This window comes from Labrus bergylta, chromosome 8 (assembly GCF_963930695.1).
Source record: "Labrus bergylta chromosome 8, fLabBer1.1, whole genome shotgun sequence".
Classification (NCBI taxonomy): domain Eukaryota; kingdom Metazoa; phylum Chordata; class Actinopteri; order Labriformes; family Labridae; genus Labrus; species Labrus bergylta.
The window spans coordinates 28,124,755-28,151,800 of record NC_089202.1 but is presented as its reverse complement, the minus strand read 5'-3'; the positions used below and the strand labels follow the sequence as shown (position 1 = coordinate 28,151,800).

At 40.8% G+C, this 27,046-nt stretch overlaps 1 protein-coding gene across 13 annotated transcripts in view; it reads right to left on the bottom strand.

Annotated features, from left to right (window-relative positions):
• Positions 1 to 7,351, bottom strand: part of adgrb1a (adhesion G protein-coupled receptor B1a) — a 153,445-nt gene extending 146,094 nt beyond the window's left edge. For 10 of the 13 annotated variants that reach the window (XM_020637016.3, XM_020637017.3, XM_020637013.3 and 7 more), the window contains exon 1: positions 6,763 to 7,350. The gene's annotated coding sequence lies outside the window, so the exon portion shown is untranslated. Of the gene's footprint in view, positions 1 to 6,762 lie in introns of all 13 variants that reach the window. The other 3 variants (XM_065957616.1, XM_065957617.1, XM_020637022.3) reach the window with 2 other exon arrangements.
• Between the last annotated feature and the right edge of the window lie 19,695 nt (positions 7,352 to 27,046).

Below are 27,046 nucleotides of genomic sequence, written 5' to 3'. Positions count from 1 at the left end.
CAATCACAAAATAAATTATACCATCATCACCTTTAAATCTGAGTTAAATGCACTATGCTCCTTTCTTCTCACCATCAGCTTAATGTCTTGAGCAAAATGAGTCAGCCGTTCAGGAGGTTTTTCAAGTACCAGAAGAACAATAAACAATAATATCAAAAAAAAAGTTTTTTTTTCATTGAAAAACCTACACAGTACATTTTTGAGTTGAGGGCTCTCTGATGCTGGAGCACTAAAAGCGGATGTAGAGTTTTTAAACTGCACTGGATTTGTATTCTAATGCTCACAAATTCATTTGACAAGCTGCCAGTGTGAAACTCAGTTTATGCTTGGCTGCTCTCTCGATGGTTGTCTCCAGACAGAAGGCTCAATGTAGCACTTACCCAGCTTTTATACCTGTACAACAGGAATTATTAAGTGATCACACTGCTTCTTCCAGACTTCTATCTCTAAAGGCTTGCTATCATTTCATTCATGAATGAGCAGAGAAATAAAAGGAGTTAAAATATATCATTTGTCTGATCTGTTTGGAATTAATGTTTTCTCACTTCCTGGCAAGTGCCAAGTGTCACCCAGGCAACATCCAATCACGCTGCATGACAATCCTTGACATCACCCGAGGCATGAAAAATGTCGACTGTGCATCAGCGGTAATCCTGCCTAGTGGTTACTACATTTCTGGGGTTTTTCCAATATCTATGTGCCCACATACTCTACACCACATGTCTGTCTGCAGTTTAAAATGACCCATGTTACTATTTCTGATTGGAAACTTCTACCCATAAGATGATATTGTTGTCTGTGAATGTGTGGATTTTAATTAGACACAAAAACTTTTTTTATTAATGTTTTTGACATTTTAGGTCTTTATGACATGTTGCTCAAAGTTAATCTTTTTACTGACCATATTAGGTCTTTAAGTTGGAGGTCATTTTACAGCTTTCAACAGAACTAAATTGATTCATCCCAACATATCTATATCTGTAAGTGGGTATGAATCCACTAACCACTAACTGCCAAGTACCAACCAGCAGACTGATCTGTAAGTGTTTGTAAACATAGTGGAAAATTAGCAGCTACAGAGCCAGATGTTTTCCCAGGAGGAGGAGGGGAGGTGGTGATGACCAACAACAGAGCAAAAAGAGGTTGAATATTGGACGAATGTTACGAAAGTGACTGGTAACATCATTTCAAATGGGAGGGGCAGTAGTTCAGTCCATATAGGGACTTGGGCTGTTTCAAGTCCCGGTATGGACCATAGTATGGAAAATTGGAGGTGCCTGAGCATTGCTGAGATGCCCAAACCCCCAACTGGTGCCCTGTGTGAGGCTCCATCACCCTGTAATTTCCATTAATGCATGTCAGTAACCTCCGTTGATGGCAGACTGCAACTCTGCTGGTTGTGTACAAGTCTATTAGAACCATGTACTGTATAAAACATGGACATAGTAAGTAACCATTGGTTACTGAATTGCAGTTTTGAAGCCAAAAGATTGGCAGTTATCATATTTGAAATGCTATCTTCATCTAACTTTCGGTCCACCTACTAACAGGCAAAGAAGTGGAACTGAGGCGCACATTAAGCCTCCTGGCAGCTAGCTCGTCAGTCAAATCAACCCCACTCCTAATTTTTGTACAAAATTCAACCCCTATACAGTGTGTACATAAGCTATTTAAAACAAAAAACATTTTCCATACTAGGCTGTTAACGTGTTTATATATGCTATAAAAATTGACATTTTAACATGGGTGTGAAAGGATCTTCTAGGTCTTTTGGAGCCAGACTCCAGAGGACACTTAAGGAACTGCAATCTCCGCACTTTCCCATTGGCTTAATTCTTCAAAAACAGAGGTTCCCGCTTGGTGGGAACATGTCCCTAATTCTCCCTTGACTCATTACCACAGCAGATGTTTTCTTAATGCCACTGCCTGGCAGCAGATACAAAAATAAACACTATTTTCAGCTTGAGGAAAGAATGTACTGTTGTTTTGGTTGTTAAAAATCACTCAGTTGAGGGAAGTGTTGATTTCAGTGTCAAAAGAATATTTGCTTAATGTTCAAAATAGTCACAGTCCAGTTTATAAGCATCACACTGACTGTTGGCAGGAAACCAGCTACAGTCTTTGTAACAAAGTTGCCCATCCATCCACCCAAACTGTGGGCTCTAATGGCCATTACGGGTTGAGCAAGAGGGCTGAGGCGTGAATGTAGCCATTGAGACACTTCTTGGTGAAGCTTTGTGGCTGTTTTATGGTTGTCAGCCTAAGTTCCTGTCTCATTCCGCACATTGGCCAAGCCTCATTAAGCATCCTTCCCTCGCTCCTTGTTTGGGCCCTGATTAGAGGAGCCAATGGCGTTGCAGAATCTGGTCAACCTCCAAGTCGCTCTAGGCAAAGATATTCTCTGTCAGGAGGCCTGTAGGTACTTTCAGGACAGGGATGTTTGCATGTTTCACCTTCAAAGTGCCTCGTTTCGAAGTGTCTGAGTCTCCTGTTTGTGCTGACTGATTGAGTATTTAGTCAAATGCATGGTGGGTGTCACACACAAAGCGATGTGTGGCGCTCAGAGGCAGCAGAATAGCACCGTCTGTCTATGTCAGCCTGCGCTGTGCCTACAGTCCCTCTCTATCCTCCTTTTAATCCATCTTCTATCATCCCGCTGACTGTCTCCTCGTCACCCATCTATTCATCTCGGCCCTTTCAATGACTCCCTCTGTTTCCGCACCTCACTGTCTCCTCTTCCTCCCTCTGATGTCACAAATTCAGATATGAGCTTCTCTGATAGCACCCTCAGCCTTGGACACTGTGGCCTTGTTTGGAAGGGGGAGTGATCAGAGGATGAGAAGATGGAGGGAAGGGGAGAGAGTCAACGGCGCAGGGATTTTTCCGAGGCAGCGGGGGGAATGTAAGATGCAGAAACAAAGGAGGACATCTAGGTTAAAAAAGCACGCATGAATGCCTCTGAAAAGGCCTGTGTTGTGTTGCCGACTTGTCTCATCCCTGTGACTTGGAGCCAGCCGTGCCTGTCAGGGCTCTACTGTTGAGTCTATTTCTGTTATCTGCCCTCTTTCTTGCGGATAAAACAGTTGACTGCTAATATCCGCACCTGGGGGCGAGGGAGCGTTCTCAGACCCTGAACCTGGCACTGCCCCAGTGATACATGTGCTGTCTTTAAAGCAGACAAGTCCGGCGCCTGACTCCACTTTGATTCTTGCAGCAGGTCTCATATGAATTTAATGTCAATGTGATGTACTTTTCATGCAACAAAACAGCTGTGGTATGGTTGTAGTTTTCACTTGTTTCAGGATGTTAATGTGTATGCACAAGGCTTTGATTTAAACATTTGAATAGAGGTAAAAAGTTCAAACCACTGGATACAGTGACACTTTGAGGAATGCAAACAATTTTCACTTTTTTTTAAAGCATGATGAGCTGCATTGTTTGCTTAATGGACATCCTGTGATATGCATAGTCTGTTTAAAACATGGATGTAGTCTCATTGACGTCACCATTCGTTTCTTAAGCTGTAATTTGAAGTCAAACGATAGCTGTCGCCATATTAGACATGCTGCAAACGAATAAACTTTCAGTCTAACTAGTAGTAAGCAAAGAGGCTAAGCTGAGATATACCTAAAGCCTCCAGGCAAACAGCAACAACATGTCCACCAGCCAGTCAGATCAGACACGCCCCTTATTATAAGATCATTATGTAATCACAATGGATGAGTTATAAAAGTAAATCAACCTCCTTTCAACGCTTTTGAAGCAGTCTGTTCTGCTGTCTAAAGGATCATTTTGACATGGGTGTCATTGGGACTTCAGGGTCGTTTGGAGACAGCCTCAAGTGGACACTCCAGGACTTGCAGTGTTTTATACTTCCAAATTTCCTTATTTTTTGTAACACCAGAGGTTAATGCTTGGTAATATAAAAGGAGGGGGTCTACAATGTTGCCATAAGTTTTGAGGTAACAGGGTCATATAACTTGTTTTTTGCTGCTCCCTTGTTGTGAATATAAACTAAGTTTTTTTATTATTCTCAGTTTTGTTTGTAAGTTGTTTGTTGACTGGGATAATCTTCAAACTCCTGAATGTATGTAAGTCAAGTTCAAACCCCCTTCTCTTTCAGTTCTGCAATCCTTTTCTTTTTTTTTTTACTCTTTTTTCTCTCCAATGTTGTACAATTCCCCTGTTTCGGATTGTTCATTTTGCCACATCAACATCTGCAAATCAATCCAAGTATTTCTTCTATTTTTATTTTTTTCTCAAAGTGTTTTGAGGGCAATCCTAACCCGGACATTTATTAATCTTAATAAACTGACATGAAACAATATATATGTTAAATGGTTATTGCGAGCCTATAGTTACAGCAAATTAAGCTGACTTGAGTTTTGTCTATGGAGAGTTTTTTATGCATCGATACTAGAGCGGGTAATATGTTTAACATCGAGGTTCTGCTCTTGTGTTTGTCAGAATCAAAGGTAATCAACAATAAAGAGATCACATTGTGATTTGCCAACAAAACTCAGACACCTAAAGGAGCACAGACATAGGTGAATCAGAAAAAGAAGGAAAAAGCTGGATTCAACATAAGACAGCAGAATGATGCTCAGAGGGGCACCAAGTATAAAGGGTACTTTTATGTATTTTAATCTGTAAATTCCTGATGTAAAAGCAATGTTGGGTTGTTTTAAACAGCTGCAAATCCAAAAGAATGTCATTTATCTCTGTTCAAGGAGAGAGTTCATTGCTTTGAAATCGTTTAAACTTTCTTTCTGAGGCTGTAATGTATGCAATAATCGTTTCAAGTACTGATTCATATCTGTAGATATCACGCATGCCTTTAATGTTAAGTATGGTAACAGTAAACCCTGGTATCTACGGTTTGCTCTTTCTTCATTGCCCCTTATATCAAGTACATGCAACACAACAGTAACAGCAAGATAAGGGACACTGCATCGTCCATTTTAGAACCCAAATTAGCTTCAAACGGTTTGCTTTTTTAGCAGGCGTTTAGAGAACCGTGTCCTCACCTGTTGAGATTTCTTTTGCATGCAAATATTCAGTATGACAGCGTGTTTTCAGCTCCGTCCCTTAGTATGAAAAGTAACATTATGCTGCTATAAATCAACAGTTATCAGGGGAGAAGCTAATGGAGAGTCCACCTGATGTATACAAGGGATGAGCATATGTGCTTTTGCAGCGCCCCCAATTGTATGATCGTGTACCAGGACTAAATTCGACCAAGAGACATTTTCATACAGTCAACAAAGCAGGAAACAAACATACTAAGAAACAGGAAATCCAAACAAAAAAATCAGTGTTTTGAAAGTCTTTCACAAACAGCAGCCTTCCTTGCCTGCATCTTTGTCATCAGTCTGTGTGCACATGCAGCGTGCCTCAGATTGGACTTCAGTGAGCTTTGCTGCAGCAGGAGGAGAGATGAGGGAGGCTCCTTGCACCAGAAGGGGACACTGAATGACAACCCATTTTGTGGCGAATAGGACTGCTGGCCATCAGTGAGCGATACCAAGCTGACTGAAAGTGCGCCACAGCAATAGGCTCAGAGCGTTCATCTGCCTACTCCACTGCAAAGAAATCAGCTATGTGCCTCCTTCAGCAGCATTAGTGGGAATTGAATCCCTCCCTGCCTCCTCCTGTGTTTTCCTATACACAATTTGAGCACATCATAGACGAGCAAATGAAAAAAAAAAGATGCAAAAGGTGACTCATTATTTTGTTAATGGCAATAAAGTCATTAAACACTAAACAAATGTATATTTAAAGGGTTTAAAGTTTATGTAAGGTGATAGTAAAATAAAACAAACTCATGTTTTTCTTCTCTCTCTCGTTCCCCTCCGGCTTTATCTGTCGCCACTCTTCCACAGTCTCAGGGGAAGATTTAGACATTAGTTGCCATAAATACGACAAAACTCTGAGGGTCATGCTCCAGGTTGGCACGAGGGTTGCCCAGACACGCTGCAAAACTGCAGCAACAGTCAAAAACATTGCCTTGCGATTCAGATTTGCTTACAGGCGACGTTACACACTGCTTAAAAAAAGAAGCAATTCTCCGATTTGAATATCCTTGTCTTTTTCTTTACTTCCCCTATGGGATCTAAAGATTTTTTTTTTTTTTTACTCGGATACATACTTAAGCAATATGTGAAACCAATTAAAATTAATAATATGTGTTTCGACTGTCCAGGTAGAACAAACGGCTGCGTATTTTACGAGTGCCGATGTTTACATTTTCACTTTTTATTCTAAAAATGTCTTAAATTAGGTGCTTAATGATGTGCTGCACCTTTGCAAATGGAATGACAGCTAATTGAAGTAATGTGTTTTTGAATGAAGTTAGGCGACACCGTGTCCCTAGAGAACGTGTCTCTTTTCTTTCTTCGCGGACTGATAGAGCATCCAGACGGCGACTGTCCACCCAGCGGTGCGACTCCCTGAGCACAAACCGTTTGGGTGATGAAAAACGCAGAGCCACTCCACAACAAGGACCGGAACCCGGCAGCATTATGAAGGAGAACGCAACAAGGAGCAGTCTCCGGGATATTTGCCAACTTTTTAACAGTTTATTTTCAAATAATTTCCCCTCCAAAATGAATAATTTCGATGACAAAATCTTCTCGCAGTCACCAAAACATACACCAAGCTGTCTGAACGACGTGTGTACTGTCACTTGAAGCTGAGCAGAGCTTTCTGTGAGACTTGTTCTATACCACTTAATATTAAAATGTAAATAAGATGAGAATTTACCTTGAGTAAGTTAGCAGTCCCTTTGATGCATGCTGTCAGTGACCGGAGCTCGGTGCGTTCTCAGGGCATACACCAATTCCAAAACCCCGGGGATAATAAGTCCTAGGATAAGTCCACAAAACGCATCTTATGAAATGTTGTCTTCATAGGGAATAAAATGACGTGATCGAGATAAAAGGAGGGAAAACTCAGAGAGGAGTTCTGGATGCCCGTTAGTTCCGAGTGCTGCGCTCCCAGTGCGTAAAATGGGTTCAGAAAATCCCGAATGTATTCACCGGCGTTATTTTCTTATAGTTCCACAATGAAACGTCCCCTGCTCCTCTTTGATTTAAACAGGTGGAAATCCTTGTTTGAAAAAAGAAAATGTTGCGTTAGTTATTCCAGAAATTCTTGAGATCTGTCTAAAATAAAAGTTATTCTCCACATAGAATCCTTCCCGTCTTCTTGGTGACACAGTTCCCTCCCAAGTGAGGTGGACGTGAAGATTTAACGGAGCGGTAAAAATCAAGAGAGGGTCTTGCGCGCGTCTCAAGGCACCGCCGTCCCCAGCTCGCGGCTCTGGAGCGTCCTTGTCTGTCTGTGTGTCCGCGCGCAGCAACAGCCGGATTCCTTATTCGGATGCCCGGGGCTCGCGCTTGCTGCTGTCAAGAGACGCAAGTTGTGTCAGGAAGACTTCCTGCTAAATATTTCAAAATAATAAGAGAGAAAAAAAAAAAAGAAGAAGAGCTGCAACATGAATCACACAGACGTCTTGATCAAAGCAACACTATGAGAAGATTATTATCGCTTTTAAATTCACCATTAATCATATGTACAGGTTAAATGAATCATTTTGATTGGATAGAAACTGCCAATTTAATAGAAATAAACAATCATAACACTTAAAGGCTGCATCAGCTGTATATCATGTTTTTTTTTTTCAAGCCTGTAAAACAATTTGATTAGAAAGTGAGATGTGTAACAATAAATTTAATAGATGCATTTTAAAATGCATTTTAAAGTAAAGTAACTGCTGTGATATCATCATTGTTTCAGTAGACCTTTATGTAGGCTCAATGTATCCATTAACCTTAAAAAAACGATCCTAAAACACAAGCATACTGTAGCCTGCATTCATCACAATATTTGATACCTAGAAGCTTTTATGTTTTAAACTATACAATCTTCAATCTTCAAATTTTTAAAAACATTTAAAAATATTCATTATAGAAATAATTTTGGTCATATTTTGAACCAAAATTTGCTGCAAGAGAAAGAGAGAGAACATTCAAATTCACAGGGTTGTGAATAAAAAAGTTACATTTATCCAGCTCTTTTAACGTCTCATGAAGATGCAAACGTTACATTGACGTCTCATACAAACACACAGAGAGCAGATTTAGACAGGTGACACTGTCTTAATTGCAGAAATACAAACATGTGTCCTATATGACTTGTATTTTTCCCCATGGTATAAAAATAGGCATCTACAATGTTTGATTTTTACTAGATTCATATAAAGGTTCAAAATGATGGTGTCATGACAACCCTTCAGCCTCCAATTGTCAGCTATGTTTAGTAAGAAAATTAAAATGCCACATCTGCCTCCACTCACACTTCTGTCTGCATTTCATAAAACAGGTAAAGGTAGCTCCTGTTTTGGCGCCTGCATGTGTTTCTCTTGTGCATCATTGCAGGTCTGGAAAAAAAAAAAAAAAAGATAAAAACAACATCCAGTGAAAGAAGGCAATCCCCTCGGGACTGCTTTTATTGTGAAGAGGAAAGCCCTCAATTTCCTGCCAGATTCTGCCTTTTCTGTGTTCAAAGCTGAGGGGTTCCTCTCAATAGAAAAAAAAAAATCACCCAGCAGCCCCCTCTTCTGGAGTCAAACAGCGTCAATTGGATGTTGTGTCAGGTTGGTGGCACCGCCTACATTTGCCACACAATGAGGAAAGGCTGTAAAGGAACATGAGGTCATCTTCTCACTATGTGTTTAAGAATTTGGGCTTTACAAACCTGTATTTTATATTTAATGAGCTTACAAATAAGCCTTTACAGGATGAATTCTCAAGGCTGATTTTAAATGTCAAAAATATGGAATTCAATTACCTTCTAATAATGGGATTTCTTAAGGATAAAAAACACATTAAGGGAGATTAAATTAACATATAGATACATTTACATTAAGGATTAAATTTAGAGGTGAACACAACAGTCTCCAGGTGCTCTGAGTGTCCACACTACCAGCAGATACACTGTAAAAACTCAAATCTAAGCAAATCTCTAAAAAAGAAAAAACGTTCACCTGACAAGTCCAAATTGACCTCTTATTTAAGTGAAAAATAAGACCTGAATTGCTTGTAATCAGTAAAATATCTGCAAATACATCAAGCAAAATGTACTTGTCTTTTGGAATGATCTTAATTTAAGAAATATAAAAAGTCAGTCTGGTTCTGCCCCAGGTTTCCGCCTGTTAAAGAAAGATTTTCATTACTGCTGCTACTTTGCTAAATGTTGTTTAAAGTGTTTTGCTCGTGGTGGTTTAATGTTGGGCCTTTTTGTAAAGTGGTAAGTTGCTAAGTTTCTCGAAATGCACGCACTTATTTTTTACTTAAACAATCTATAAATAAACCTTTTCACTACAATCCTGATCCTAATGTAGCTTCAAATATCCTTACAGGGAGACCTAGCTAAGAAGTGCCACAAAGATAAGCACACTATGTATTCACACGCTAAATCAGAGGGAGCGTTGAAAAGGGTAAAATGTTTAATGAAGTCCAGAGTTCGGTACACAGCAAAGGCAAAAACAGTCGGCAAACAAATCCAGAGGAGTAGGCTAAATGCTGGGTCGAAAAACAGGCAGCGATTAAACACACTACAGCTATAAGAAATCTGCTAGGACGAGGTACACGATGGAAACACTACAAACTGGGAGCACGCACTGGGATTAAATACACAGCCAATCAGGGGAGACACAGGTGTGGGTAATCAGGGCGGGGCTGACACAACATGAGGAGCAGGATCTGAAAAGACTGGCTGGAATAGACACCATTCTGCCTGTTGATAGTTATTGTGCTATTAGATTCACTTAGATACAACTTTTCTAAAGTTGACAAGTTACGTATTGTTGCTTTAAGAAGATTTTGTCTATCTGACATTACCAGAGAACTTTTTTATATTAATTTCATGCAGCTCTTTCAAACAGTTTAAATAAGTCTCAGATCTCCCTGTATTTGATTATGCCTATAAACCCCTCTATTTCAGCACTGTTCAGAACAGGCTGTTTCTGTGTCTGTAGCTTTAAATGCAAATAAGCTGTGTTTGACCACGCCCCCTCTCTGGAAGGACTTGTTGTGTGGCTTTTGCTTTCTTTCTCCATGTCTTATTGTTTACGATGAGAAGGCAGACTCAGAGGGCAGAACAAACACCTAGCTGTGGGAGTGTCGCCCACCTGGGGGAGGGGTTACTGCCCTTTGTGTTGTCATAAAGGGAAAATCTCTAAACAGCCTGTTTGAGCACACATTTTCTGAAAAGTGGAGCAGGCTAAAGACAGAGAGGATGGACTTTTCTCTTAATTGGGGGGTTTGTAGACATAATGGGGACACATGTAAGTGTGCAAAAATATGGTAAAGTTGCGTTTTCCAGATTTTCAAAATAAATAAACACAGAACACAATGAATAAACACTGAAAACCGTCTTGCATTGGATTAATGCAAACATAAATGTAAATAAAAAAAGACTTGTAATGCATCCTGACAGTCATTTTGGAAATGCCACCCTGCCTCTGTTGACTTCCATCACTTCTTAAACCATCCTGCTGTTGCCCATGAGGATACATTTTGCAGCAGAAGTTTATGTAACTGGTGAGTGTTATTTTGGCAACACTCTGAGGCCAGCACAGCGAACTGGAATAAATGGGGTGTAAATAATGTGCAGCGATTTGAATCTCACCTTGAACAGGAATTGCGATAAATGTCGTTAGAGACAGTCATCAGTATTACATCATGCGCTGCCATACGGCCCGGAGGTGTTAATGGCAAAAGAAGGTCAGTCTGCCGGCCCGTAGGAAGGTTTTTCCTTAAGCATGTTGGACTCAGTTTGACGGTTCTGCCCTGCACAAAGAGGCTTCAAAGACAGAGTCTCCTGTCAGTGTCATTTTCCAAATACATAATCAATAAGGATTCAAATAAAAAAGATCGAGCAGGGTGGGAAAGTCAGACACCAAAACAACATTAAAACAAGGGTTTATAAGGTTTTATACCACATACATTGTATTATCTTACGCTGTTGCAAGTGAATCTCTGCACTCCAGCTGTCTGGCTGGTCTGCTCCATGCTGCGCTCTGAGAACGCAGCCTGTGGGTGTTGACGGACGAGGGTGCACAGAGCCGTAGCGGAGCGGACGTGCAATGCACACGTGTGTATCTGGTGGAAGTTCTGGGTTACACTGACTATACGTCTTTCCAGGATTTCTCTCGCTCCATTGTAGGTTCATGTTGCTGCAGATTGCCTGCTTCTGCAAACCTGTCTGTCTCCACCTGCTACATCTATTCATATCAGGCATATGTCTATTATGATTTGTATTATTGTTAATATAAATCTCAGAGTTCCTTAATGTTTATATTAAACGGATCTTTAGATTACGGTAATTTACTGTTTCTGCTAATACAAAACATACTTCTACTTTTATTACTGGGATTGTGGCCATATTGTGTTAATTTGCTGCTCTTGTTTTTGTTTCTCTGTTTTCTGCAAACCCAAAACAATCACAGCAGATGGCGGTACAACATGAGTCTGGTTCTGCCCCAGGTTTCCGCCTGTTAAAGAAAGATTTTCATTACCGCTGCTCGTGGTGGTTTCATGTTGGGCCTTTTTGTAAAGATAACATGTGATGAATCGGCGCTATATGTGATGAATTGGCGCTATATACACATACAAATTGATTGATTGATGATTGATTGATTGAGTGAATGATTTGTAACTTGTCTCTCTGTATACATTGGTTCCCAAACTGGGGGTTGGGACCCACTAAGGGGGTCATGAGACACTGTGAGGGGAGGTCGCAAGATTCCTTACAAAAACATACAAAAATGGAAAATGGTTTAAAATTGCATATTTTACCCGTTATTGTAAAAATATATACATAAAAGTTGTACAAGACATTACGTTTGTTTGGCTTCTTACAATAAATTACAAACATAATTTGACAGTATTTGGGCTATTGTGTGGTGTTCTCATGCCAGTGATTGGATAGGCCTCATAGTGTACTGAGCTTGAAAAAAAGAGCATTTAGTTTTGCTGCTCCCTCTGCATGGAACTTTCTCCAAAATATCTTGAAAATTTTGCTTGAAGCCTTGTGGCTGGATCTTAAAAGACAAAAAATGTGAGTCAATTGGACAGTGCCTGATGTGTTTCTGAATTGTAATTTATCTTCACGACTCTGCACTTTATCTACGAACCGATTTGCACATTCTAAATGTTGTTTTCTCTTAATGTATTGTTTGTAAACTGTTTCTTAATCATGTAATATTTATTATGACGTGTGCTGCTGCCCTCTTGGCCAGGTCACCCTTGTGAAAGAGATCTTGATCTCAATGGGATAATTAAACGTTAAATAAAATTGTTTTAAAATAAGTGTGCATGGCTGTGCACAATGTTAAATGTTTTAACCACCACCAGGGACAATGGGGGTCCCCAGTCTCTAGCACCGTTAAATTGGGGGTCATGGTCTGAAAAGTTCAGGAACCCCTGCTCTATGATTAGTTTATAGGAATATATTGCCCTGGGATGTTACAAGCTAGTTGTTCTGCTGTCATCATGGACAGTACATGGACATGTCTCACATTGTCTTTTAGAGAGACGATTCAGGATTGGTGTCTGACTCCTGTTTTACCTGTGCTCCATTTTGGTTTATTCCTACTCAATGGTTGTCACTGTACATGTGTGCTATTTTTTTTTCCCTTCTGTCATTGAACTTCATTTTACTGAATCATTTTCAATGAGAAACTTGGCTTGGGAAATTGAACCCTGATGACAGCCTTGAGAGGACTTGAAAATATGTTGATGAAAATAACGAGTTTTTCTTGCTGAGGGCCTGCATTGCTTTGGAAGTTCCTGAAGAGTTATTTGATTTGAGACCTTTAAGAACCAGATAAAACACTCCACAAATAGTAGGTTTAATTAAAAAGAGGTTTTATGGAATGGATTCAACCACTCACTGCAAAGGTCACATTGGTACAAAGCTGACTTCTCTAACAGACCATTTTCACATCAGACTGTTATAGAAAGTCACAGGTAGACTTTATAACATTATGGTGGTTCTGTACTATGAGGTGTCATATACGAAGCTTATAATAAGACAGTGTGCACAATACTCAACTATGGACTGAGCTTCCTGAAATGAATATCCAGCTTTGTTTAATGCTCTTCATGTTTGTGAATTGACATAATCACAGTATCTGTTATGAAAGAGATTATTTTGTATGGCTCTGCTAAAGAAGGATCCACCAGAACTGCATGATTTTATCAAGTTTTTATACCAACATTAAGGAGTAGTTTAAGGGTCTGGATTCACACAGTGAATTGGATCATGACGACCCAAATGCAGCCAAAAGACCTATTATTGATGCCACCAGTTGCAATCTTCAACTTCTGTTATAACTGTCTGTAAAAGTCAGACGATCGGGCAAACCAAAGATGTGGCAAGGCAAAGGAAGTTTATTGATATAACAACATTCAGACACGAGGCAAATCACAGTGCTTTACAGGGAAAATAGGAAAACTTTGAAAACATACATAAAGACGGAAAAAAGTGCAGTTCGAAGACGGTTGCCATATTGAAAACACTGTCTCAAACTAACTTTTGTTCCATCTTATAACTAGAAAAGAGGCGGGATAAAGGCAGGACTAACAAACAGCTGAAACAGGACTTCTTGCAGTCATATCAGTCATGCAGCTATTTAGGCAAACCTCTTAACCTTCATAAAATCAAAATGGATGAGTTATAAAAAAATCTTTCCTTGTGCACATTGTGTGCACTATTCAGACCAAAATCATATTTTATTTCACCAGGCTGTGAAGATGTTTATTTCTGCTGAAAAAATGGGTGTTTGTGACTTCAAGGGCTTTTGGAGTCAGCCTCAAGTGGACAGTGGAGAAACTTGAAAAAGGGTAAACTTTTTTTTTTCTTTATTAGTTTAAAGTCAATTCAATTCAGTCAATTGGTCCCAGATGATCTAAGGAGGCTTTATAGAAAAAAAAAGGCTCATTTACAAGAACCAGTGGCATTGTTTGTCGTAACTTCTAACTAATGATAATAACCATCGTGGTGGTGTGTAACTGCCTCAGGAGTGAGAAACTCAGACAGCTCCAAAACTGCTTCAACGTCTGGATCAGCACCATGGAGAGCTCCTCTGTGTGCAGCTCAGTCAGCACCTCTGTTCACTACTGAATTTATGAGCAGAAAACAATGAGACTTTATGACAACAGTTATGACAGCTTAAACATAACACTTTAATGTATCCACCCATCCATTTCCTTCCGCTTATCCGAGGTCGGGTCGCGGTGGCAGCAGGCGCAGTAAGTCAGCCCAGATTTCCCTCTCCCCAGCAGCGTTTTCCAGCTCCTCCTGGGGGATTCCGAGACGTTCCCAGGTCAGACAGGATATTTAATCCCTCCAGCGAGCTCTTGGTCTAACCCGGGGTCTCCTCCCAGTTGTGCATGCCCGGAAAAAACCTCCAAAGGGAGGCGTCCAGGAGGCATCCTAATCAGATGCCCGAACCACCTCAACAGGCTCCTTTTGATCCGAAGGAGTAGCAGCTCTACTCCAAGCTCCTCACCCTATCCCTAAGGCTGAGCTGAGATCATGAAGTATTGTTCATTGTTTTTTTTTCATTTTGTGTCTGAATCTCTGATGTGAGTACTGTGTTGCTTGAAGGAAGAACACGTTCAAATTTATTTTGGAATTTCAAAAGCTTCAACATAATCCCTATGGGCAAAAAATCTTGACTAAAAGTGCTTGATTTTGTCACTGAACGGCTCAGACAGGGAACTGATGTTTCCAAAAAAAAAAAAAACAGACAGATTCCTAGGCAATTAGAATTCAGTGATTTTTGTTGTTTGGTCCAGATTCTGTTTTGAATTCAGAAACAGTACTTAGATCTCTCCTTTACCACCACAATCCATTGACAAAACAACCATTTGAATTATCACAGAATTGTAACTGCTGACTACCGCTGCTGTAAGTGTTTTGGAGGTTTGTGTTTTTTACCTTTAAAACCAAATAAATGTCTGCAGAGATGATTTGAGCATGTGTAGTTAAACCACTACAATATATAGAGGAGCATGAAGACTTACTTTTCTGTTTGAGTGATGATTAAAAAAAACACTAAACAGCACCACTAACTTGTTTTAGTGAAATAATTAAACTTATTTATCTAAAGGCAGGTTCAAATAAAGTTCAAATACAAATACAGTCATTAAAACATTTTTTTTTTTTTTCACGATCAATCAATAACAATCAAATGCAGCACAACTCACTAAAGCCTAACCTGCCGGGCTCTGGATGCTATTACCAATGGACAGACAGAGCAGGAGAGAACGTCTTAAAGAAAGTCTTGTATTAATCTACCAAAAGTATTAAAAACTCACCTCTCAGAGTGGAGCCAGCTCCAATCGTTGACATAAAAGAAGTCTGCCTGTTCGTCACTAAATTCCACAGCTGAATAGTGACCTGATGAAAGCCTTAGACGGCGGGTTATGGGGGGTCATGAAAATCATTAGGAGATAGAATAACTGTAGTCAGCGCGCACTGCAGCACCCTGACCCCGAAGCCTCATGGACAAACAGCAGTAATAGTTTTCTATCAGTCTTCTCGGGCTGTCTTTCTGAGAGCTGTAGATGATATGTGTTGAAGTATTACCTTGTCTTCCCACACAAACACACACACACACACACACACACACACACACACACACACACACACACACACACACTCACACACTATAGATACACACTTCTACCTTTGCCTTGAGCACGACCACACAGCTGGGAAATCCTTCTGATGTGAAACCCACTGAGATCTGAGAGGCGAGAGCACAAACAAATACATCTTCACTCCTTCACTGTCATTGTCTCCACTTCAATCAAACACAGAGAGGCATGTGTAAGTACACGTTAGGACAACCACACACACACATCTCAAGAAGACCACTTAGCAAACAGTGTTGCCAGGGCTTCGTATGAGCAAGCTGTTTCACACATGAATTTTTCATGTCGGGGTTGAGCTGGATGACTGAGGTGTTGACGCCTCCAAACCTCTTCTAAAAAAAAAAAAATGACAACGTCTGATCCTGTTTGCAAACATATTTGAACTAATTTTGAGCTTTAGAATAAACCTTGATTTTTCTCTAAATGCTTGCCGACATTCCTTCTTTTTTGCTGCACTCATGAAGCAATCAGATTCTTATGTATCCTCGCCATGAACTGCATTCACAGCGGGCTGAGGGTGCATTTTCTGAGGGCTCTTTGTGTCGGAATTATGTTCAGCTAAAGTCCAACAGCACGGGAGGACAGAGGGAGAGAGAGAGAGCACAGGGATGAGTGCGGGGGGAAAGCAGCTGTGTTAGCAGCTGAACTAATAAAAGAGCATTTAAAAAAGACACACCCCATCTCCTAATGCCTCACTCTGACACCGAGGAATTAACGAGCCCGACGTTCCCAGGAATTCATTAATGCTTGGCATGAGTGAATATTGCTATTAAACATCATTTAAAATAGTACAAAGCCAGGATGTAAATGTTTCCCGTCGTCCTATTTTTGCAGGGAAAATGAAGCTGTAATTTTAGGCACATTGGCTTTAATTGCCGCCATACGTCATGCTGTGACATGATTTTATGACCTCATTGTGGTGATGCAGTAGTGTTTTTGCTAGTGTGGATAAATGTCATGTCAAACTTGGAAAAAAAGGCAGGGTTCACTCGGGTTGAAAGTGCTCTGAGTAAATGTAATCTATTCAAACAACAGGCGCTCGACATCTGGAAAAAATATGCTTTTTTTAAAACTCATTTATTCCACATTTTTAGAGACACAATTGCTAAGACAAAGACAAATATATAACACTAAAGAGCATCACCCCTGCATATAAACAGATCACTTGCTGAATGTATAACCTCATTGACTGTGGGGGGCTTCTTGTGTACGCAAGTTGTTGCAAGAGTGTGTGTCTGCAATATGATGAATAGTATTGGTTATGAATTGCCAGTGAGTCTCACACAGAGGCTTTACCAGGGCATCACATCTTGCTTTATTAGGAGTTGCCTGTGTGTCTTTGGCAAGCTATATTATCATTAAACATATTTACTTTCAGGGAGATGACTTGATCCACGATCAGTAGATCAGTGCAGACTCTATGATCGCTCTGCCCCTCCTGCTCCTGCTCTCTGTGACTGACACACACGAGGCCCCACGTCTCTCCTACAAAAAATCACTGATTGACGTTGGGCTCGGTTAAAGAGGACATATTATCCCCCTTTTCTACCTTTTCAAACAGTCCCCCTGTGGTCTAAATGAAACATCTGTGCTGTGCTTTGTTCATAATCATAATCAAGCCCCAGAGGAGGTTTGTGACCCTGTATAAACCAGCTCTCTCAGAATGCTCCGTTTTGGTGTGTGTCTCTTTAAATGCAATGAGCCCCCTCTGAGTTTTAGGATAAGATAGGATAGGATAATACTTTATTGATCCCCAGAGGGGAAATTCGGGCGTTACAGCAGCACAGACAAGAAAGCTCAAAATACACATTAAACAGAATAGATAAAATAAATAAAAATAAAAACAGGGGGTATATACAAGTACAAAATGAATGATGAAGTTAACTGGGGGGAATTGAGAATTGAGACAGTATTTGCAGAGAATGACAAGATAAAGTGATGATTAAAGTGACTTGGTATGATAAAATAGCAGCAAGTAATGTAAACAGCAGAGAAGAGAGGCAGTGTTGTACCACAGTAATGCAGAGTGCAGTTATATAATATAATGTAGTATAATATAATATAATATAATATAGTGCAATATGAACAATAAAGTGTAATGTAATGAAATGTTATATAATATAGACTAGTATAATAATATAATAAAAATATATAGAATGTGCAGTATTTGTATATATATATTGATGCTAAATAATAATAATAATAATAATAATAATAATACAGTATAATAATACAATAATACAATGTTAGTAATTTCCCAGTAGACATCACTCCTCTGTAGAGAGAATAAAAATGGCGGACCTGTGCAAACGTTTTGCTCTAGGCTGGGGGTGGAGTCTATGGGTGGAGATATCAGGGGAGGGGAGGGGATTTTTTTTTTTTTTTTTACCAGAATCCCACTGTGACATCACAAGTTGAGAAAATTTGAAACGGAGCATTTTTCTCTGTGTTGTAAGACTTATGCAGACCACAAACAAAGGACTGGATGAGTTTATTTCACATGTTGTGGGTCAGTAGACTCTCAGGTTACCCAAATATACGTTCAAGAACACTGTAGAAGTGAATTCATTTTCATTATATGTCCCCTTTAATGTTTATTGCAACAGCAAAACATTTTGAGTTTGGTGTCCAGGCTTTAACTTCATCACAACTACCCACAGATCTGTTTTGCATGCAGAAAATGGAGGAAAGATACCCTAAACCCCAGTGTCAGCGCCGGCATGTTGATTCTGTGTTGGTGGTGGGGTTAAAGGTAGTAGTGCAGTACTGGAGTAGGTCAACGCTGACACTGACAGAGGGAGAGACCGATTGTCTTGAAGATTAAAGCTCCTGTGGGGAGTGTTTGGCTGGTGATTGGAACAGCCATGTGTTGGACAGACTCAGGCTTGTAGCTCCCTACAGGAGCCTGATTTGAGAACTGTAGGAGGGAAACGACCTGCAGGACCTCAAACAAACAAAAAGTTCCTCACAGGAGCTTTTAATTGGCTGCCAAAGTGGGAGGACGCGTTTGACAGGTGATCATATCGGAATCTATGCAGCTCAAGTCACCTCCCTGAACTAGCCTGCCTCACTCCACTTATCCTCTCGTGATAAAAAGGTTTTCTCCCCAGTCATTACTGTGTGAATCCAGAACAAAGAAGAATGTGTATTAATATATTCCCCTTAGCTTCCTTTATCATTTAAGTGTTAATTAAGGTGCAAAAATCCCACGAGAACTCCTGCAGATCTCTTTCATTCGTTCAAATGTTAAACCAAGGTTGCGAGGAAAATGTCTTTCCTCTTCAGCGTTTTTGGCTCAGATGTTTTGATTTAAGAATGCGTAAAGCAACAATGACGAGCCAGTCCGGCCACATCGATAAGCAGCTGGAAGCTCTGTGACGTCTTTTACATCCAAAAGTGTACCAGATGGATGGTGAAATGAAGTAAATGCACATCTAAATGAGCAGATTGAGAGTCCACAAACAGAACACAGAGTTCATTGAATGGTGTGATAAGGAAGAAGACTGTTTAAAACATATGGTACAGTTCAACCTTCATGGCCACACAATCTGGTAACCTCTTGGATCGGTGTGTTTGACGGCGCTCTCCACCACCACCACCACCATCAACAGATCAAAACGTTTCGGAAATTCTTCATGTTCAGCCACATACATCAGAGAGTCTGAGTGTGAAACCAAACAGAAATAAGAGCAGTGACCTCATTTAGGATCCGAGCTGCCTGAGGGTGGGAGCTCCCTCCTGAGCCTCTCTGTGTATCAGGCGGCTGTGAGTTAAGCCTAGCTTAGCACAAAATCGAGGAGCAAGTAAAACAGTGTCAGCCTGTCTTTACAGCAACACCACGAAGGGATGGACTGTATTCCAGGCCAACTGTCAAGCACGACCTGAGTGCTCACATCGTGCTAAATCAGGATGGAACGTTGACAACTGTCAATAATGTTTTGGAAGTTGAAGTCAGCATCACCAACAAAACACAACCTTACTAGCGAGCTAAACCTTAATAAAGGTTTCAACAAATAGCCGTTTCCATAGCAGCTGGATATTCCTGACAATGTTGCTCTCGTTTATTTGTTGCCTTATCACAAATAAGAAAGTCACACACCCGGGTAGGAGCAGCTGATCGAGCCATGATCAGCCCTTGTGTCCCCCTCTACATTGCACTGCAAACGACTTGGGATCGAGCTGAAATTCAGTCTACAAATAATTTGTGCGACTCAAAAATCCGGTCAGACACGGGCTGAATTCGCACAGTGTGTGCCCGGCCCCAAGAGAGCAAGACCAGCTTCTCCTCCTGCGTTCAGCTTTCCTGATGGACACCAACCTCCTGAAGCTATCTCTGTACTGCACACACAGATGGAATTGATATTGATTTTTTTCTTTTGTGACCAAGTTTAACAGCAAACAAGCATATTTTCCTTAAAAATGCTGCTCGAATCGCATCTCAAGCTTTCTGGTCTTTTTTCTATTAGAAGAAAATTACCCTCGTTGCTCTGTGTACACATGCAGGTTGTGCTGTATGACTCCAGAGACTGCAGAACGCTGTTATCTGCATTGCACACCATTACCAGACATGACTAATTCAGCATGTGGCCAAAAGACTCTAAATGTGCGATTAAATATTTAAAAGGGCCACAGACTATCCACCCACCTCACACTGGCCTTTTGCTTTGCAGCATTTATGCAGAAAAAACACAGAAACGCTGGGGATTTCCACCTTACTTGAACATACTGCAGTTCTCGGGGCTTGCCCTTGTCATCTTTGAGAAGTGCACCTGGTCAAGTGTCCTATGGGATATAATAAATGCATGTGAACTTTATACACAGAATGCCACAGTGTCCCATAGCAGGCCCATCATCCTCTTTGTACACATGTAATCTGTTTTCTCTCTCTTGCAGTTTTGCCTAAATTGTTTGTTTGGTGTGAACTGTATTGGCTATCTAATCTCTGAATGCAGCCCCATGTCATTTGGATTTTGTACAGCTTGTGCTGGATAACACCGTCAGGGACATTAAACCCAATTTGAGTGTGACCTTTTTTTGCTGCTTTTATCTGAAAGACTCAGGGAAAAGACTGTCTCTCTTGTTGTGAGGACTTTCATGAGTCCGCTCAGCAGCTATTCAGAAATGAGCTTCCCCCCACCCTGCTTCATATGCCAAATTGTCCACACCTTTGCACATGGCGAAAGAACCTTTTTAAATTCAGATGCAGCCACATCCCCTGTATCTTTAATCACACTGTGCTATTTTTAAAAAGGCCCACTGTTGTACAAGGCTTATTTTAAGTGAAACATTGATCCTCTGTGTCGGGATACATTCAGGCCTTGTCGAGCTCCAGCCTGCTGAGCTGGGATCTGGCTCCAGTCCAGTTCCACTGTAGCTGGGGTGTTCACTGTGTGGGGGGGCGGAGGCTGGGACCATCCAAGCCAGAGAAATCATCACTGCTCACATCTCATCCCCCAGCCATGTTTCTGCTGAGAGAGGAGAAAAGGGGCGCCAGAGATGTGAATATGTGTCAGCTTATGGAGCATAGAGGGAATAATGTGATTGTACCAGTGTATGTGTGTGTATGTATGTGTGTGTGTGTGTGTGGGGAGAGATTGTGACTGGGGATATCTGCACTCATGCACTGAACGAAGGCAAGCCTTTTCCAAAGACACAGCAGCAACTGTTAGGGCGAGCTGCCTTCCCTCTTTAGCTTCTGACAATCCTGCATTCAAAAATGTGACAGGCGACTGTAGAGGTTATTATGGTACTTTAGAGTATGACTGTGTCCATAAACCACATACTACGTAAAACAAGTGGCATGCAATTACTCTGTCTGAATAGGTCTAATTTGTTAATAAAGTTGATCTTGCTGGAGTTTTTTTGACCTCTCCTAAGCCTTTCACTCTTCATGCACCTTGGTGAAGTTGTGCCAGAAAATCCTCTGCTTCAGAAACCACATACTAACATACTGCCTACTACATACTCAAACAGTATATACTGCATACTACCACCGTTAGTCTGCTGTTAGCAACATACTAAGCTAGGAGCATGGTACTTATTTACGATCTGAGCTACGTTGGATAAGCTAGCGTGATCATGGCTATGGAGAAATGTTTAATATAATTTATTAACGCGTAAAAAATAACACACAGTTTCACAGCAGAAATAAACAGGTTTATTAGGAATTTCTAACACAGCTCAACTGTTTAACAGTTTGGTACAGTAAGCTGTCTGCTTTGCTTAACCTTAGCTACGATCGCGGAAACTTCACCTGTCCACCAAGTGTGTGGTGTTGGTACCTGTCGAGGAAATTACTAAGAACTTGACTGCACACACGCAATGACTCATGAGACTCATATGGCTTAAGTTGAAGAACGTTTATACATACACGAATACTCCGGAGCAGAGATGGAGTAGCAAGAACACGTCTGAAGCTGTGTCCCTGCTATGCCAATTCTCCCAGACTCTCCCAATGCTTTGCTATATATCAAAATGACATTATTGACGTCAGGGTCATACTGACCTAAACTAATCTGTGATGTCAATTTGGAACAGACACGAAGTCTTTCTAGTCACAGCTGAACTCTATCAGGTCTGACTGACATCAGAGAACAGTGAATAAACATGATGACGTCTGTACACTTAAATATAAATACATAGGTCCAAAAAATCCAGTGCGCAGTGCCCTTTTGATATGTTTTGAAGCCAAATATGGGGAAATATGATGGGTTATAATACCAAATTCCCTTAAAAAAATATACAGTTGAAGCTCATAGGATAACAGGTTATGGGATCAAAACAGGTGTTTAAGATTATAATAAAGATAATGTCTTACCCAACAATGGTGATAAAATGCTGTACTAAAATAGTCATTTTTATAATGTTTTGCCCTTTAGAAACATGAAAAACATTCTCTTCACTTTCCTGACGATGAATTTCTGCCAGTACAGAACCATGATGCCTCTAGTCAGCGGGTGAGAATCCCATGAAAACCTTTTGGATATCCTGCCCCTCCCTCTGCAGTGACCTGGAGTTTAAGTTCACCTGCGTAAAATCTGCAAAACGTTCTTCCTCGTTCTCCGGGAAAAGGAATTGTAAACATGTGGAGTCAAAATCACTCTATAATCCATTTTCTTTTGACCAAGATCTTTCAGAAGGTAATCTGCAAACAGATGCATCCAAATAAATGAGGAATTGAAAGAATCAGCAAAATCAAGAATGAAGGGTCAATAATCTGGAGTTTCGTTCCCACTGATTCCTAAGCTAATATGTGTTAACCCTTAAATGTGTAATAACTAGTTTGGACTGTTATTGGCAGGATCTTGTTTGTCACTTCTTTCCCTCTGCCATCAATCACCACGCCTGCTGGTTCACATTAGGTGGCGTGTTTATGTCCTTGAGAGCTTTTGCCTCTTTTGATTATTACTGCCACATTTTTTTTCATCAGCGTCTGCTCCCAGTCTGGATCCCGCCCGACCACTTTTGAATAGATGATCATTTTCCAAGGTGCTTTGAAGGTCTCCTGAGGTGGAGGGGAAGTTGCTCTCAAGGAGACGCTGAATTCTATGCACGCATGCTGCATGTGCATGATTCTGTGCCACTCTCAGGTATTACATTTCACAGATACTGGGCTTGTTGTCGGCGGTTTCTCTACACGAAACATAAAGGATGACAAATTTAAAAATATGTAAGCATTCCATAATTCACTTTAATTCAACATTCGTAATGGTTGGCTGAATTATTCACGAGAAATATCACGGCTGCATGATTGAAGGTGAACAGATATTTGTAGGTTTTCTACTCAGAACTGGTGATAAAAAAACATTTTCTGCTCCTAATTGCACCTTCAGAATACATATTTTCTCTATATAATTATAAAAAAAAAATGCACAGGTGCACATGTAATGCACAGGTCACCTGCAGCCAGATGTTGTCCATGCCCCAAAACACCAAAGTCCCATTTAGTTATAAACGGAGGCTGACGTCACGCTTTTAACTCCATTGCTATGCAAACTCTTTATCCACTTCCATATACCAGACCCTCCTTCAGCCCTGTGTGGTACTTAGGAAATATTTTTACAGGATTAAGTCACAACAGATTAAACCAGACTGTCAGGCTGTATTATTCAGTAGTTTGACATGACTGAAAAATCTGCTGTAGCCTTAAAATGTAACTTTCTTTGCAGTTCTGCTTCAACTACTGCTGCTGAACATCAGGATGTTGTGTTTGATCAAAGAGAACAACATGTAGAGGATTTGCAAGAAAGCGGTGAAATGAGTCCCTTGTTTCACAGTGTTGACCAGAGCAGACAGATGTGTTTAGTTTAATTCGGTTCCGTTGCAGAATCTGTACACCAGTTTGTGAATTAAAAAATCTATATTTATGAAAATCAATCAGTTTAATGTATTTATGTTCCCTTGATCCTTGGTATTTACTGTAAAATGGGCTGTACAGTATGTAAAATCCGCCGCCAGAGGGCTCTCAATAAAAACAGCCAGAAAGAGAAATGCTATTGTAACACAACAATACTCAAATGAAATGCTATCTGAGGTGTGAATGAATCTAGTAATATCAGGCAAACAGTGATGAATACCTGATGAAGGTCTAATACCAAAAACGTGGCCAATAAATGTTTGTTTGCAAGTTAGAGAGTGTGCGGGAGTTTATTAAAAAGTCAACATCGTCTAATATTTACTAGGGTCTCCTTGCATGAAGGCAGGAACCTTCAGCAACACATATTTCAGTCAGATTTTGAGTGTGGTGCCAATGACACAGCCGCCATATTTCACAAGATGGTAGAAAGATGAATCTGTTTCCGAGGTTCTTCTCCTTCTAGCGAGGGTATTTCTTTTATCAAACCATTTTGAAATGGAGTTGTTCACTTTTAAATAGGAAGATATAACATCAAGTGGAAATATCAGTGATGACATCTAATATGGAAAAAAATCCATGGGTTTAACTGTAATCAGTGCCTTTGCTTGAAAACGCAGAGCTAAATAGACTCAGAGCTTAAACTTCTGAGGCGTTGGCTGCTGCCTTTCAACGCACAATTTCAGCAAGGCAGCTGAAGGCAAATAAAGTGAGTATTAGGCAAGCTGCAGAAAGCTCATTTTCCACGTATGGCTGTGGATAGAGAATGCTCAGAGGTCAGAATTAACTGCAGAGCGGAGGCTGTTTACTTCCCCCCTATTCCTCTCGTATGCTGAGTTTGTCAGTCAGCTGTAACCCATTGGATGTTTTCCTTCCCCGCAGATCAGAGGAGCGGGCTCAAACACACAGACTACACTTGAATTGACCCCCTGCAGCGGTGAAGGTCACAGTCCTGGAAACCCTGTGCATGTTGCTCCACGCGTTCAAGTCAGGATGGCTGCGAGTAATGTTCACTCAGAGATAACATGCTGGAAAAATGACCCACATTCTGCTGAACACACAGATACACACACACACACACACACACACACACACATACACACACACACACACACACACATAAGCACTGACATCACACATATGCACACCAAAACAGCATATGTGCTCCCTTGCCCAGTAAGATGCTGTTACCCTACAGCTACAGCATTTAGCAAACATTTGACACTAACCCTCATATCGTTCAGTAGACGGAATAGTCTGATATTTTACTAAATACATTTGTATATGGTTAAATGTTTGATTATATTACCCATCTATTAAATGATTTTGAAAGCAGCATTCCCTCAGTGCGCCGTCTGCACCCAACCCCCTCCCCTCTTTGCTCCCTCCGAAGCCACGCCCCTCACTTACATGCACAAGCTCCGTTGCTCCAGAAGCGAACCTCAGCTCATTGTGTAGAGTCATGTCTCATTCAGCTGTAAGAAAACGTTAAACTTTATCATAATTAATGTAAAAAAAAAAAAAACCTTGACTATTTTACTACTCACAACGTACAACGACAAACTCACAGTATAGACTTAAACATTGTTTGCACGTTTTGTCTCTTTATTCCCGCGTGATCTTATAGTTCTCCTGTGATGAAGACGCAGAGCCCTACTGGCTGTTCCAAAGTCCAGGCTAAAAACCTAAAGGGGACAGGGCCTTTGCTGTTAGAGCCCCCCTGACTTTGGAGCAGCCTGCCAGAGGAGATCAGACTTGCAGATTCAGTCCCTTGTTTTACAAAAATGCTTTTACTCTGTAATTTCATTAATTGTTTTTATTTTTTTAGTCTGATTGTGTTGTCTGCTTGTTTACTCTCTGCCTGTTGCTTTAATTGTCTCTCTGCTTTTGTTGTAAAGCACTTTCTTACTTCTATAAAGTCTGTGTACATCATGAGGCCTTCCAGATCTGTTTCAGCTTATGTAAGAAGGATATGATACTAAATCAGAGAAGGGCCTAGCAGAAACTTGGCAAGAAGTTAATTGTGGTCAAATGCAGGCTTGCAGGCAGTTATGTAAGGGCAGAGCAAATAGAACTGAGCCGGCAGGATGTGAGGATGCCAAAACATGGCTGCATATACAAAGAAAAAGCAGAAATGGCCAGTAAGAAAGAATGCATGCTGACGACTGTAAAAACTTCAGTGAATGAGCTGTGAACGAAGGTAAAACTGGCAAGAAAATGTTGAGATTGGTGTGAGACGTCTGCGGCGTTTTGAAAGTGGAAATTTTCTACAGATGGAAAGGGAGGGAAACGATGATAGATTAGGCCGCATAAAGCAGGAAAAATCTGACAACAAAGTAAATAGAAGGGGACCACTCCGGCACATGCCAACTGTTCTGCTAATCTCATGATCATTTGGGATTCCTTACCCGTCCACTAAGCATGCAGAGGTGGTTTCATTCAGAGCTGTCTCCTCAGCCTCACGTGCCTGCTGATATTTGTGGCTGCTCCTGGTCCGGGGATAGTTATGTTTGCGTTATTTTTTTTGTTTTCTGTAAGGGTCTTGGATTGGGAACAGGAGGGTTGCCGGTTCAAGTCCTGGTGCGGACCAAGTCTGGATATTGGTAGCAGTTTGTTAGCTGGAGAGGTGCCAGTTCAGCTTCCTGAGAGCACTGTCGAGGTGCCCTTCAGCAAGTCACCGAACCCTGACATCTCTCCATTAGTGCTCCTGTTTGTGCATGTGTGTGTAGCATATTCGACTATTTCCACCCGGGGATTGATAAAGTATATCTTCTTCTACTTCTTCTTCTTCCTCATTCCCTACCTGTTTGCATCCTTCTACTGCTCAGATTATGCTTGAGCAAGTCTACAACAGGTAGCAAGCTGTATGCACAATAATGCAGAAGAGTTGACAACAATCCTCTTTTTGACGCTTTTTATGCACCAGTAGGGAGGAGGCAGGCTTTACTTTTACAGTTTCAGGCTT